This window comes from Symphalangus syndactylus, chromosome 24, assembly GCF_028878055.3.
Source record: "Symphalangus syndactylus isolate Jambi chromosome 24, NHGRI_mSymSyn1-v2.1_pri, whole genome shotgun sequence".
Classification (NCBI taxonomy): domain Eukaryota; kingdom Metazoa; phylum Chordata; class Mammalia; order Primates; family Hylobatidae; genus Symphalangus; species Symphalangus syndactylus.
In genome coordinates this window covers 31,584,024-31,599,529 of record NC_072446.2, presented here as the reverse complement: position 1 = coordinate 31,599,529, position 15,506 = coordinate 31,584,024, and positions in this window count along the sequence as shown.

Below are 15,506 nucleotides of genomic sequence, written 5' to 3'. Positions count from 1 at the left end.
ATTAAAAGTTTTCGTGAAACCACTAGACCAGCACCTTGTCTGGAAGACTCTAGAAGCATAAATAATGTTGACCAAACCTACTTCAGCATTTGGTCTTGCCCTTCTTCATCTTAGATCCAGGGGTCCCAAACCTCCCTGTTTTTCTAGCTGGGCCCTCACCACACCCCACTTCCATCCCCACTCCCCAATCCATCCTCCGTGATCCCTGTCCCTCTCATCTCCAACACTGCCCACACCTTCAGGCAATCAGCACATAGACTAAGACCTTACTGGGGTCTGCACGGACAGAACCAAAGGCTTGGACACATGAGGAGTGGAGACTGGGGAAAAGGCTTTCCTGGGGTCTAAGAGATGAGTTTGGAAAAGGGATGTCCCTAAAGGCATGTTACTAAGTGGAAGAAGCCAATCCAAAATGGGTACACTCTGTATGGTTCCAACTATGTAACATTCTGGAAAAGACAAAACTATGGAGACAATAAAAAGATCAGAGGTTGCCAGAAAGGGATGAATAGCAGAGCATGGAAGATTTTTAGAGCAGTGAAACTATTGCATATGGTACTATAATGGTGATACAAGATTTCAGACATTTGTCAAAACCCATAGAATAGCCAACACCAAGAGTGAACCCTTGTGTAAACTATGGGCCCTGGGTGATACTGATGTGTCAAGGTAGGTTCGCTGATTGTGACAACTGTACCACTCCCAGCAGGCCGTTGACCATGAGGGAGCCGCTGTGAAGGGTGGGGGTAGGTTCATTGATTGTGACAACTGTACCACTCCCAGCAGGCTGTTGACCATGAGATAGCGGCTGTATAAGGGTGGGGGTAGGGGAATGTGGGAACTCTGTACTTTCCACTTAATTTTGCTATGGACCTAAAAATGCTCTAAAAGAATAAAGTCTTCTTTAAAAAAAAAGATGGAACTAACTTTTAGTACCTTGGTCCAGTGAAGATGCCAACAGCAGTAGCCAGTTAGAGGATGGACGAGCCATCATTTGGGGGGCAAGTGAAAAAGACACACTCCAAGGCTCAATAATAAATACATTTTTTTTAAGAATGCAGAAGAAAAGATCCTGCCAGAGTAGAAGGGAGCAGCACTTAGCTTAGATCTGTGGCACCCAGGATGCCCTGGGACCCTCCTGTTCTTAGCCACACCCCAGCCTGACCCCACAAGGTCAAGCCTCGCAGGGTAGAACCTTCATAATCTTCCAGCCATCATAGCCCCTGTGCCTGACACTTTCATTTCTCTTTATTTGCTCATTCTCTTCCTTCCACCACACCATGCTCAAATCATCCAAAACTTTCCCTTTATCACTGAGCCTCCCTAATTAAGCTAACATTATTAGAAGGTTGGGAAAAAAAAAAAAAGAAAACCCTCCCAAATTCTCTTTGCATTTCAGTAGCTCTTTAATATGCGAGGCAACGAGAGATGAGCTGCTCCTAATTGCCAGTCCCTGGAGTAGCCAGTCAGAAAATGAATTGATGCGTTTTTTCCTTATGAACAATGCATGTAGCACAAATTGCAGTGGCCGTCACCAGAGATTTAATTACAAAATATCATTACTTTCACACATCATTTCAGATTTGGCCTGATCAAATCAAAGTTAGGGCGAGAGGGAGAGAAAACTGCACTCTTAGCAGGGACATTCATTCAGGGGTGGCTGCAACGCGGGTGGGAATTGGCATTGTCGAAACTTCCTCGGGGCCATTGCAGGGGAAGCAGCTGCCAGAGATGTCTATGCAAAGGGATGTTTCTGGGATTCAGGGTTTCAGCAGAGTGGAGGCTGTGGGCTTGCAGGAGGGGCCCCAGGGCATGAGGAGCATCCCTCAAGGAAGAAATCAGGCTGCAGAGAGCCTTAGGACCCTGCAATTCAAAGGAGCTACAGAAAGTCCTTTCATCAGTGGCTCATGTCTCCAGTTCATTCATTCCACAAATATTTGTTGAGCACCTAGTGTGTGCCAAATGCTGCGCCAGACCCTGAGGAGGCAAAATTGTCACCAAACAAATGTGGTCTCTGCCTTCAGCAGGTTCACACTCTGGTCGGGAAAACATATTTGAATCGAATAAACACAGCATAGTGAGAGAGACAGGAGGGGCAGTGGAGCCCAGACTCCCCAGAATTTGAATTCCTGCTCCATCCATCCATCAGCTTACACTCTGAAAATGGAAAAAATATAAATAATATGAATTCCTGCTCTATCCTTTAACAGCTGTGTGACCTTGGCTTGGTCACTCAGCCTCTTGGTGCCTCAGCTTCTTCATCTGTGGCATGGGGAAAATAATAGGCTGGGTGCAGTCGCTCACATGTAATTCTAGCACTTTGGGAGGCCGAGGCAGGAGGATTGCTTGAGGCCAGGAGTTTGAGACCAGCCTAAGAAATGTAGCAAGACTCTGTCTCTACAAAAAATTTTAAAATTAGCTGGGTGTGGTAATGTGTGCTTGTGATCCCAGCTACTCAGGAGGCTGAGGCGGGAAGATCACTTGAGCCCAGGAGTTCAAGGCTGCAGTGAGCCATGATGGTGCCACCGCACTCCAGCCTGGGTGACAGGGCAAGACCCTGTCTCTAAAAATAATAATAATAATAATAATAATAGTACTTGCCTCAAAAATGTATTGAAGATTAGATGATTTAATATTTATAATACACTTGGAACAGTGCCTGGTATATGGTAAGCTCCATGTAAGTGTTTGTTAAATGAATACAAACTTAAAACTGCAATTGTAAAAAGCAAAGTATGTCGTATTCTGAGAGTCTATAATAAAAGGATTCAACCTAGCCGGGGAAATCAGGAAGGGCTTGAGCTGAAATGCAAAGGAGGGTGTATATTAATTAAGGGAAACACTAAAGTAGAGTAGTCTTAGCAGAGAAACCAGTATATGCAAAAGCCCTGTGGCAGGAGGAAGCATTTTAAGGACAAGGCATTGGAAAAAAAGGCCAATGTGGCTGGAACATGGTGCAAGCTAAGGATGAGGAAGTTGGCAGGGCTAGTCCATATAGGGCCTTGTAGGCCATAGTCAAGAGTTTGGACTATAAAAATTACTCGTGAGCGTTAGAATCTTCTCTCAGCTAGCTTTAGTTGTGATAGATTTATTGCACAGTTGGCCCAAATTTTTTCCTTCCCTGTACCCACATCCCTTCCAATGAGACTTTACAGCTCCTCCCATCAAGAGGTGAAGTCTATTTTCCCATCCCTTGAATCTGGGCTGGCCTGGTGACTTGCTTTGCCTGATAGAATGTGCTGGAAGTGACACTGTGCCAGTTCTGAGCCTGGGCCTCAAGCAGCCAGGAATGATTCTGCTGCTTCTCCTGGAACCCTGCTCAGCCACCATTAGCACAAGTTTGGCCTAGCCTGCTGGAGGGTGAGAGACCACACAGAGAAGAAATGAGTCATCCCACCCAAGGCTGTGCTAGATCAGCCAACAATCAGTAACACATGAGGGATCCCCAGCTGAGAGTAAAACTGTTCAGCCAAGACAAGCAATGATCAGCAGAACCACCCAGCTGACCCACAGAATTATGAGTTACATAAACAGCCATTGTTTTTAACCACAAAGTTTTGGAATGGTTTGTTACACAGCAGTAGCTAACTGATACACACATTGAGGGGTCGGAAGCATGGTAAGAAATGAGGGGGGTGGGGACAAAGAAAGGAAGAAGAATTAGGAGGAGGAGGAGAAGAAGGGAGAAAGGTACTATAGCAAGGTGTAATGCTGACACACCCAAGATGTGCACAGAGCTCTGGGAGCACCTAGGAGGAAGAACTTAGTTCTGCAGGAAGAACGAAGAGCCACAGTCAGGAGAGGCTTTCCAGAAGACAAAAAATGAGCACATGTCTGTCCTGGGAGGACAGGTGAGAGAAGAAAGAACATGGGCAAAGGCACAGAGTCATGAAAAGAGAGGAGGCTTGGTCAAGAGCAGGGAAAATGGTTGAGGCAGCCATGGACCCTGGGCATGTGAGCGTCAGCCTTCTATAGGCAATGCTAGGGGCAGAGCTAAAGGTGTAGCACCAGCTAAGGAGCACCCAGCTAGAAGGAGGCTGGAAGGACCTGATATGAACACTTGCTGTGGTTGCAGAAGATGGGGTGAGGGATTTGGACAGAGAGTTCCAGGATAGATACAACCACAGCAAGGGGGCACCAGGAGGAAGGGATCCTCAAGACCCACATAGCTCCTGGAAGTGGTGTAGGTCACAAGGGCATCTAGGACCCCACAAGCTAAGATCATTTCAACACTGTGTGGCCTTAGGCAGGTCTGTCCTCTCTGAGCCTGGCCTCTCGGAGGTTCTACCGAGGAACTCGTAAATGAAGGCTGGGAAGGCACTTTGTAAACCAAACCGTGAAGCCCATGCAATTGAATGGGGTGGAGTTACTTGCATTCCTCATTTGGTGTATTTCCTCCAGTTTTATCCAAAAACGGAAGTTTTCCCAGAAAACCATGCATCAGTCAGAATCCCACAGGAAACAGGTAGCAATTGAGGAGGGTTTAATTTTTTTTTTAAGTGAGCAAAACACCAGGATGGTGCCACACTCCAGGAACAGCAACAGTGGGGAACCCTTACCACACCAAGGCCTGCAGGGACAAGGAGGAGAGCAGTTAGTGGGGCCTGGGGAGAGAAGGGGCTGCTAACAGCAGCTGCGGCTTCAGCCACCAACCTGGTGGGAAGGGAGCTGGAGAAATAAATGCCCCAAACCTCACTGTCCTCCCACCCTCCAGTCTTCAGCTAGAACCTCCCATTGGTTGAACCCATTCCAGAAGTTGGAAGCTTGTAATACACTCATAGGTCAGCCCCCAGGGCCAGAGCAGGGGAAGGAGGTGGGCAGAGGACCTGGGTGAGCACAGGAAGACATTAGCACTACCTCCATAGAGGGTGTGTGGGAGGAGAGGAAAGTAGGCTCTTTAAACCTTGCAAGACATAGGCCAGGGACAGGATTTGGCGTCTCCAGAGGACCACCTCTGTGTCCAGGCCCTTCTCCAGGCTGTCTGCATTTCAGTGGTTCTCAAAGTGGGGTCTAGGGACCCTGGGGGCCCCTGGAACCCTTCAGGGGGTCCACAAGGTCAAAACTGTTTTCATAATAATGCTAAGATATTATTTGCCTTTTTACTCTCATTCTTCCATGGATATATGGAGGAGTTTTCCAGAGGCTACTTGATATAGCCACAATCACCTGAAAAGACTATTAAAATCCCTCCTTCCTTTTCTAACCGCATACTGGAATGAGACCGGATTTTCTTCATAACCTTGAACCAAAACAACTTATCAAAACAGATTGAATGCAAAAGTAGATATGAGGCCAGGTGCGGTGGCTCTTGCCGGTAATCCCAGTACTTTGGGAGGCCGAGCCTGGCAGACTTCGTGAGTTCAGGAGTTAGAGACCAGCCTGGGCAACATGGTGAAACCCCGTCTCTACTAAAAATACAAAAAAATAGCCAGGCTTGGTGGTGCGTGCCTGTAGTCCCAGCTACTTGGGAGGCTGAGGCATGAGAATCACTGAGCCAAGATCAAGCCACTGCACTCCAGCCTGGGCAACAAAGTGAGACTGTCTCAAAAAAAAAAAGTAGATATGAGACTCTAAAGATTTGTAAAAAATAGAGTACTCTTCTTACATTCTTCTTACTTTAGAAAATACAGTTATTTTTCAATAAAAAATTTATGTTGAATGTATTGGGCTTGTGATTGTTTAAGTCAATAAGTAAAATGTTTTAATTTCTAATATAATAAATATTGATAGAGCTCACATAAAGAAAAGTTCATGGGGTGGGGGGGTCTTCGACAATTTTTAGGCACATAATAGGGTCCTGAAACCAAGAAGTTTGACACCACAATGCTCAGAACAACTCTCTAAGGAAGTTCCTGGTGTCAGGCTCTTGTTTGGGAAGAGAAAGCTGAGGCCAAGAGAGGGGATGACAGCTAGCCGGGGTTACACAGCTGGTTGGTGGCTCAGCTGGGATTCAAATCTGGGCTGTCTGGCACCAAAGCACGCTCACACTCTCCCCATTGCCCCTGCAGCAAGAAGCCACAGGAGCAGTGGATGGTGGAAATGCACCTGGCTTCTGCCACCTCTTCTAAGAAGGCAACTTGACAGGGATTGATTGATCTCAATGATCAGCTACAAATGGTCTCTACACGTGGCCATGTTAATCAGCTCCTACCAGCCAGGATCTGACCAGTTTGAAAGGTTTATAGCAACAATGTGGTGCTGATTTATTTCTCCTTAATAAAAAAGTGATCAAGTGAAACCTGCATCTATCATTCTATTTATCACTCAGGATGATTTATTAACTAATTACACTTGCAGTGGCCGCTGGCTCTAAGTATGGATGATGGGGGGAGGTGGGGTCAGTCCGGCCATCAGTGCTGTCCTGGACACGTCTGCCGCCTTCCATTCCAGCCTTGCCATTCACATATAGGCAAGAACATGCTCTCGAATATGGATGTTCAGCCTCTGAAGGAAGCGGGAGAGAAGGGAGAAAGGGGTAGGTGAGAAATTGAGAGACTGTCTGGTCCCAGCCATTTGCCCCTTCCTCCCACTTTATCCATGGAGAAGACACACTGCAGAGAGCAGCAAGCAGGGTCACCAGGTAAACACAGTTGCTCAGTTACTTTCAAATCTCAGATAAACAATGAACAATTTTTTAGGGTAAGAATGTCCCAAATATTGCATAGATGTCCTGTAAAACCTGGCAACCGTGGCCCCAGGGCTATGAGGAACCTGGTAGGGTATTCAGCTGATGTCACTATGAGAAGTTCCAGTGTCCATAACTATAGCCCAGTCTCACTCTGCACGCTGCTGTCCCCCACTCAACCCATGGGAGTCCCACTAGGGGCTCTGGGAGGATGTGACTTCTCGGAGCTGGTGGGCAAATCACACAGCCTTGCTGAGCCTTATCTGCAAAACAGGGGCTCCCAGCCTGTCCCAGTTCTTCCCCTACATGCTGCACAGGGCTGATAGGGATGGACAAGTCTGTCCCTTGCCAGCTACATGGTGGAGGGCCTATGGCAAGGGCTGGCATTGGGGCTGGCAAGACTGGGCCCCCATCCACGCTAGCACAGTTGAGTTTCCTTTCGTCCTCTTGAAGATATAGTAACTATAACTCAAAACTTTTATTTGTATCATTTTCCTTGAAACCTTGGCTTTGGGCTAGGACAGGACAGAGGGTCAGCTGGCATAGCCTTTGTGGAAGAGCACAGTGTATCTATCAAAGTTAAAAATAAGTGGATGTTGTGGCCTGTAATCCCAGCACTTTGGGAGGCCGAGGCGGGCGGATCACCTGAGGTCAGGAGTTTGAGACCAGCCTGACCAACATGGCGAAAACCCGTCTCTACCAAAAATACAAAAAAATTAGCCAGGCGTCGTGGCACGCACCTATAATCCCAGCTACTCGGGAGGCTGAGGCAGGATAATCGCTTGAACCCGGGAGGCAGAGGTTACAGTGAGCCAAGATCGTGCCACTGCACTCCAGCCTGGGTAACAGAACAGGACTCCATCTCAAAATAATAACAATAATAAATAAGTGCCTGTTGTATTTAAAATAGAAGCACTATATGAGGACTTAGTAAATCAATCAACCAATAACTACCCCTTTGACGTAGCAATCCCACTCCCAAGCATCCAAACCAGAGAATAACAAGGATGTTTCTGTTAATACCCCCAAATCAGGAACAACCCAAAATCAAACAAAAGGGGATGAGATGGATGGACTGTGATGTAGTCAAAAGAAGACACAGAAGTCATCAGAATGAGAGAAAGATATTGCCTAACCTGCAAAGATTTCCAAGATATATTATTATTATTATTAATCCTTATTATTATTAGAAAAAAACAAGTTGAGAACATTCCAGACCAGGATTCCTCAACCTTGGCACTACTGACATTTTGGGCTGGATCATTCTTCATGGTGGGGGCTGTCCGGGGCAAGGTAGGCTGTTTAGCAGCACTCCTTGCTCTATACACCAGATAGCACTCCATACACCAGATGCCAGGAGCACCTCCCTCCCCAGTCATGATGATCAAAATGTCTTCAGATGGTGTCAAATGCCTCCTGGGGAGTAAGATTCCCTCCCCACCCCGCTTTCCCACCCCCCACAGTGAGAACTAGTCTAGACAGCATTGTCAGGAATGTTTACATGAACCAAAGTAAACACCTAACTAGAACTTCTATAGGAACTTAGGTAAATGTATGAATGCATAGCAGAAAGTCTGAAGGGAGTCTCCAAACTGGGAGCTGGGGTTGTCTCTGAGGAGGGGACTGGGAATTTGGGTGGGGGGAAGAGAGGGATCAGGGGAGACCTTTGCTTTTGTTGTATGATCTGCATGTTTGACCATGAGAATGCATGCATCTGTTCAGTACTTTTTTGTTCTTTGTTTTCTTTGAGAAGGAGTCTCGCTCTGTCACTTAGGCTGGAGTGCAGTGGTGCCATCTCGATTCACTACAACCTCCACCTCCCGGGTTCAAGCAATTCTCCTGCCTCAGCCTCCCAAGTAGCTGAGACTACAGGTGCCCACCACCACACCCAGCTAATTTTTATATTTCTAGTAGAGATGAGGTTTTGCCATGTTGGCCAGGCTGGTCTCAAACTCCTGATCTCTGGTGACCCACTGGCCTCAGCCTCTCAAAGTGCTGGGATTACAGGCCTGTGCCACTGCACCCAGCCATTTGTTCAGTACTTCATTATAAGAGAGAAAGGAGGAGAGGGAAGGGAAAGGGAGGGAAGGGGAGGGGAAGGGAATCAATGGAAAAGGAGGGTCAAGAAGGAGAAGGAGAGAAGGAAGGAAGGAAGGGAGGGAGGAAGAGAGCAAGGAAGGAAGGAAAGAAGGAGGGAAGGAAGGAAGGAAAGAAAAGAAAGAAAGAAGAAAAAAAGAAAGGAAAGAAAGAAAGAAAAGAAAGAAAGAAAGAAGAAAGAAAGAAGAAAGAAAGAAGAGAAAGAAAGAAAGAAAGAAAGAAAGAAAGAAAGAAAGAAGAAAGAAAGAAAGAAAGAAAGAAAGAAAGAAAGAAAGAAAGAAAGAAAGAAAGAAAGAAAGAAAAAGAAAGAAAGGAGAGAGAGAGGGAATGAGTGGCAGAAGCCAGGTCTGCAGTTGGGAACTCATGGGACCTGCTGGCTTTTCCTCTCTGGTCCTCAGTGTCCTCAAAGAGAAAGGCACAGCATAAACAGGTCTCTAAAGACCCCTCCTGCCCTGTCCTCTGTTGAGGAGAGCCCCAAGGTGACCTGGCCCCCTCCCTCCCAGCTGTCCCTCCCACACAGCCCAGTTGTTGCACAAAGAAAAGAAGTGCTTGGGGCTTCTCCTCCCTCTCAGCGTCTCTGATTATGATTCCTTGCGGGAGGAGGGGAGGTTGGGGCCTGGTCAGCCGCCCAGCTCCACACCGAGGACTTGAGGACTCGATGGGGCTTGATTAAATAATTACACAGAATCTACTGAGTAATCATGCCTGTCTCAAGAAGCAAGGAGCACCTTCAGAGGGAGGCCCCATTAGTGATTTGGGGGCGTGTGAGTGTATCTGTCTCCTGCCTATGATAAAATTATCATCAGAAGACCTCATTTACAAAATGCATCCCTTTCCCCCAGCTCCTTCGATCACCTCCCAAACCCAGAGATGTGTATAATGTAATCCCCATTCCACGGCAGAGGACAGGGACTCACAAGCTTCGGGGCTGGCTCAAGGTCCCAGCACCAGGGACTGTTGGCAAAGGTGATCAAATACCAGAAAGTGCACACAGAGTGGGGACAAGGCTCAGGACTGAAACATTTTAGAAGAGGTTTTGTTTGTTTTTTATTGTTTTGTTTTGTTTTCTCACTAGGATTATTTCTCTCCTTTCAGCTTTTGAAAACAAATCTAAAATCAGCCATGAGAGCCTCCCTAGGTCTTGCTGCCAAGAAAACAGCCGAGCATGGAGGGTGAGGGCTGGGACCCACTGCAGCCGCCCTCATTTCTGATTTACCCATGCCAAAGGGGACTGCCGGGTGGAGAGGGGGAGTCCAGGCCACCCTGGGGCTCTGTTCTCAGGCCTGGGGGCTGGGACCTTCTGTGAGCCACCCGCCTCCCAGCTCCAGGATAAGGACACCACTTCCAGCCAAGTGCCTGGTTTAATTGGGAAGGAAAATAAACGGTTTACAAGAAGCTACACCAGGGCTCTCTGCAGCCCACAGGGCCTGGTCCTGAGATGCCCGCTGCCTGCATGGCTTGGCCAGCTACCCACGCCAGGCCCCATTGACTCATTTACACTGGAGCAGTCCAAATTCATCAATAATGATTTGTCTCTCTTCAAGAAGAGGCTCGCAATCAAAAGGCCATTAAAATTAAGTGCTGGAGGAGTGGGGGCCAGGGAAGGGGGAGGGGGAAGAAAAGGGGGAGAGGTGGGGCCAGGCAGAGCTGACTGTGAATCTCCACTGGACGTGGACACTTCCTTGTTGCAGGACCTTGGATGGGTCACGTCTCGTCCTGGTTTCCTCTTCTCTGAAACAGAAGGGCAGATGTGGCTACAGTATCAGTGACACTGTGTATGGGAACACCCAGCAGGAAGAAGCAGGTAGTGACCCTGCTATGAGGTTTCCAGCATTGGGACGCATGGGGAAGGTGATGGATACTGAGCAGGGGTAATGCCAGCCTGCTAGGCCAGATCCCAGGGCAGCTACTCCTCACTGCCCAGCTGTCCTAACTCCAGCCCCTGAGTAACCACCCATTGCCACGTCAACCAGGCTCAACACCCCAGGGCAGGGCCACAGCTTGGCCCTGCTCTAATCTCTGGGCAGGAGCAGCAGAAGCATCAGGACACCCAGGACAGCCCTAGACCTTGGAAGAGGCTGGACCAGACAGGGCTCCCCAGCCCTCAGCAGCCTCTCGGCCCTCAGCCTTCCCCCTGCCATCTGGAGCATGGCATCTCAGGAGGCCTCAGGTGCAGAGAGGTGACCCCAGTGTCCCACACCCACCAACTGACCCTCCTACTGCTCTGGGTGTTAAGAGGCCAACATGCAGCCCTCTTTAGGGCAGCCAGACAGCTAACATGGAGTCCTATGCACGGGTGGCTGAGAAATGCACCCCCGTCCCCGCCCTGCCTTTCTCAAGAAATAAAATGCAAACAAGAACAGAAAAAGAAAGCAAAAGGAAAAAAAATGGAATTCTGCAGCCCATTCCACAAGGTCCAGGCCTTCCTTGGGAGAAGGGGAGGTGCCAAGAACTCCAGATGTGCTGATCCCTGGGTTTACACAGCCATCTGATTCCTCTTGAGGACAGGAAATGAAATTTTACAAAGGTGCCCATTATGTGCCAAGTGCTTGTTACTTCATAGAACAACCAGAAGGACACCACAAGGTTGGTATTAGTCATTCCTGTTTTCAAGGGAAAACTCAGAAAGATGAAGAGCCTTGCCCAAAATCAGACCAGCCCCGAAAGCGTCTCCAGCCTGGGAACAGTGAGCACCCCATCTCTGAGAGGTTAAAGCAAAGTGGGGCGGCCACCTGGGGACCTGCAGACAGGCTTCTGGCTGGGAAGGAGACTGGAAGCCACTTTGAAGCTTTGTGCCAGCGATGGGCAGAGCATCACCGGCGCGAATGGCCACAGCGCCACCTGGTGGAAATATGAGAAATGACCTAACGGGCCCCAGAGGGTGGAACACAAGCAGCATCCTCCCTGAGTAGGACAGGCCCCAGCCCAGGTGCTTCTCACAACAGGGGTACTTGGACATTCAACAAATAAATGAGGTCCCAATACCAAGCACTTTGGTGGGTTGTTTTCACACGCTATACCATTTAATTCTAACAACGCTCTTAAGGAAGGCATCCTTACCCTTTTTACAAATAAAGACATTGAGCTCTGAGATGCAACGTTTATTTGACCAAGGTCACACAGCTAGCAGTGGCAGAGCCAGGATTTGAGCTCTCGAATTCTGACTCCACAGCCTGCCCCCCTAATCGCTAAGCCTTGGGGGATTCCATGAGAAAGAAAACCAGCACACCTCCCCGTCCCACCCCTTCGTTTCACGGAACATACACCTAGTCAGGGGAACAGACAGAAATCAGAAATTCATTGACTAGGTACCGTGTGTCAAGCACTGGGCTAAGTTCTAGCAATACCGTGGTGAAGAGGATGGTCAGGGTCCCTGCTTGAATGAGTCCTGTGGGGAAGAAGGACATTAACCAAATAATCACACAGATATGCGACTATAACAGGAGACGTAAAGGAAAGGTTTGGGTTCTGAGACCCACTGTCCAGGCACCTACTGCCCTGAAGCAGTATCATACTCAGCTGAGAGCTGAAAGGTGACCAGGACTTACCCAGGTAAAGACGCACTTATTCATTCTTTGACAAATGAAAGCACTGTGTGTTCCCCATAGTGTTTTCCTCTTCTGTTACCCATAAATAAATAGACTGTATATACGCTATTGCAACTTGCATATATAAATAATAGACTGTATATACGCTATTGCAACTTGCATATATAAATAATAGACTGTATATACGCTATTGCAACTTGCATATATAAATAATAGACTGTATATACGCTGTTGCAACTTGCATATATAAATAATAGACTGTATATACGCTATTGCAACTTGCATATATAAATAATAGACTGTATATACGCTATTGCAACTTGCATATATAAATAATAGACTGTATATACGCTATTGCAACTTGCATATATAAATAATAGACTGTATATACGCTATTGCAACTTGCATATATAAATAATAGACTGTATATACGCTATTGCAACTTGCATATATAAATAATAGACTGTATATACGCTGTTGCAACTTGCATATATAAATAATAGACTGTATATACGCTATTGCAACTTGCATATATAAATAATAGACTGTATATACGCTATTGCAACTTGCATATATAAATAATAGACTGTATATACGCTATTGCAACTTGCATATATAAATAATAGACTGTATATATGCTATTGCAACTTGCTTTCTAAGTCTACATAGTTTTTTGGTTCTTTGCATGGCAATACACAGAGATCATTTGTTTTAACTAAGGAGGCTGTCACACGGCTGACATCTGCCTTATGCACCATGATGTATTTATCTGTGCCCCTGCTGATGACACTTGAGTTGTTTCCAAATTTTAACTCCTACAAACTGCTACAGCCACATCCTCCAAGTCCATAGTCTCTCAAAGTGCATGCGTGAGTTCCCCTGTGGTGAGTGCCCATGTTCCCTTTAATTCAACATCGTTTTGCTGGAGAAGAGAAGAAAAACTTTTTTTTTTTTTTTGAGAGGGAGTCTCGCTCTGTCGCCCAGGCTGGAGTGCAGGGGCATGATCTCGGCTCACTGCAGCCTCCACCTCCCGGGTTCCGGCCATTCTCCTGCCTCAGCCTCCTGAGTAGCTGGGATTACAGGCACACGCCACCACGCCCAGCTAATTTTTGTATTTTTGGTAGAGACAGGATTTCACCCTATTGGCCAGGCTGGTCTCAAACTCCTGACCTCAAGAGATCTGCCCATCTCAACCTCCCAAAGTGCTAGGATTATAGGCATGAGCCACTGCACCTGGCCAAAAATAATTTTCTATTACTAATAAGTTTATACAAAAACAAATTCATTCACTAGTTCATTTATCCCAGCTGAAGCCAAGTTAAGGATCTAAAACACATTTACCAAAATGCTTCCCACTTTTCTATAGGCCTTATTCTTTCTTCGGTTTTCTTTTATAATTTTTCTAAGACATGACTTCTTAAGAAATACATGTAAAGGGTTCTAAATTTCATTTCTTAAAAAAATCACCTGTTTCATAAACATTTTGCATTCCTAATTTCAGGATTTCAGCTGACTACTCCATGGCCTTCAGGCTGGCTCATCTGAGGGTTGGTGGCACCTCCATAGTTACAGATATAATTTGCAGACACATACCTCCTTACAGATAGGTGAGGCCTGGTAGGAATGGCTTACATTTCTTTTTTTTTTTTTTTTCAACTTTTATTTGAAGTTCAGGGTTACATATGCAGGATGTGCAGGCCTGTTACGTAGGTAAACGAGTGCCATGGTGGTTTGTTGCACAGATCATCCCATCACCTAGGATTAAGCCCAGTATCCATTAGCTATTCCTCCTGATGCTCTCCCTCCCCCATCCCATAGGCCCCAGTGTGTGTTGTTTCCCCCCGAGGTGTCCATGTGTTCTCATCATTCAGCTTCCACTTATAAGTAAGAATATGTGGTGTTTGGCTTTCTGTTCCTGTGTTAGTTTGCTGAGGATAATGGCCTCCAGCTCCATCCACGTCCCTGCAAGGGACATGATCTTGTTCCTTTTTATGGCTGCATAGTATTCCATGGTGTATATGTACCACATGTCTTTGCTATTGTGAAGAGTGCTGCAATGAACATACTGCAGCATGGTCTCTTTATAATAGAATGATTTCTACTCCTTTGGGTATATACCCAGTAATGGGATTGCTGGGCCAAATGGCATTTCTGCCTCTAGGTCTTTGAGGAATTGCCACACTGTCTTCCGCAATGGTTGAACTAATTTACATTCCCACTAACAGTGTAAAAGCATTCCTTTTTCTCTGCAACCTCACCAGCATCTGTTGTTTTTTTACTTTTTAATAATAGCCAGAATGACTTACGTTGATATCCAAGGGTGGACCAGTTCCCGTGTTTCTCAGCCTGTGAGGAGTCTCCTGTGAAAATCTGAGCTAGTCAGCACTATATTTCCCATCGATGTCCATCATGTGTTATGGCCCCTGACCTGGGCTGCAGGTGCCCGAGTAAACTGAAGGTTTCCAGGGTGTCAGGTCTAGAGGAGACATCGTCAGCACTGACCTTGAGGGCTGTGAAGCCCATGGCGGTCTCTTTGGAGGAGGATGAGGGCTAGGGCAGGGTGGCTGCCCAGTTCCCAATAACAGCCCTTTTCCTGGCTGTTGATTCTTGATTCTCAGAACTATGGTGAACCTGGCCAGTGCTAGGATAGTGAAAGGCAAAAGGGACTCTATGGCCCAAACTTGCCACCATCTCTACCAAATTTATTATCTGGGCCCTCTCTATTGTCCGCCTTGTCAGGAGCTGAGATGAGCTGAGCTAAACAGGGTGGAACTGAAAGTCGAGACCCCAAGAGAGGAGGCATCTGATCCAACAGCAGTTCCAAAATCTGCCACCAGGTGACAGCAGAGCTCCTGCTCTGTCTCTGGTCTCTCACTGGGGACTCTGATCTGCACCCAGGCTTGGCCTTAGTTTCCTCTGCTTGTCTCAACTCTGCGATTCATTGTGAGCCCTCAAGTCTCCATCAAAAAGCACCTCTAACAGGGTAAGATTCTGTGGTCTGTTGGGGCACAGGGACGGTCTTGTGCCCCCTGAGAGTCTGTTTCCAAAGGAGCCTGTTCATTTCACTGGAGGCCTAGGGCAGGGCTACCAGGCAGCTCTGGAAAACCCAGGAGACAACACAGGGCAGCTCAGGCTGCCACCAGAGAGAGGACTCTAGAGCCCAATAAAGTGTCCCTGCTGCTGTCCCCTCATCTGTGGCCACAAGGCCTTGAACCCCAACTCAGCTTCACTCCCTG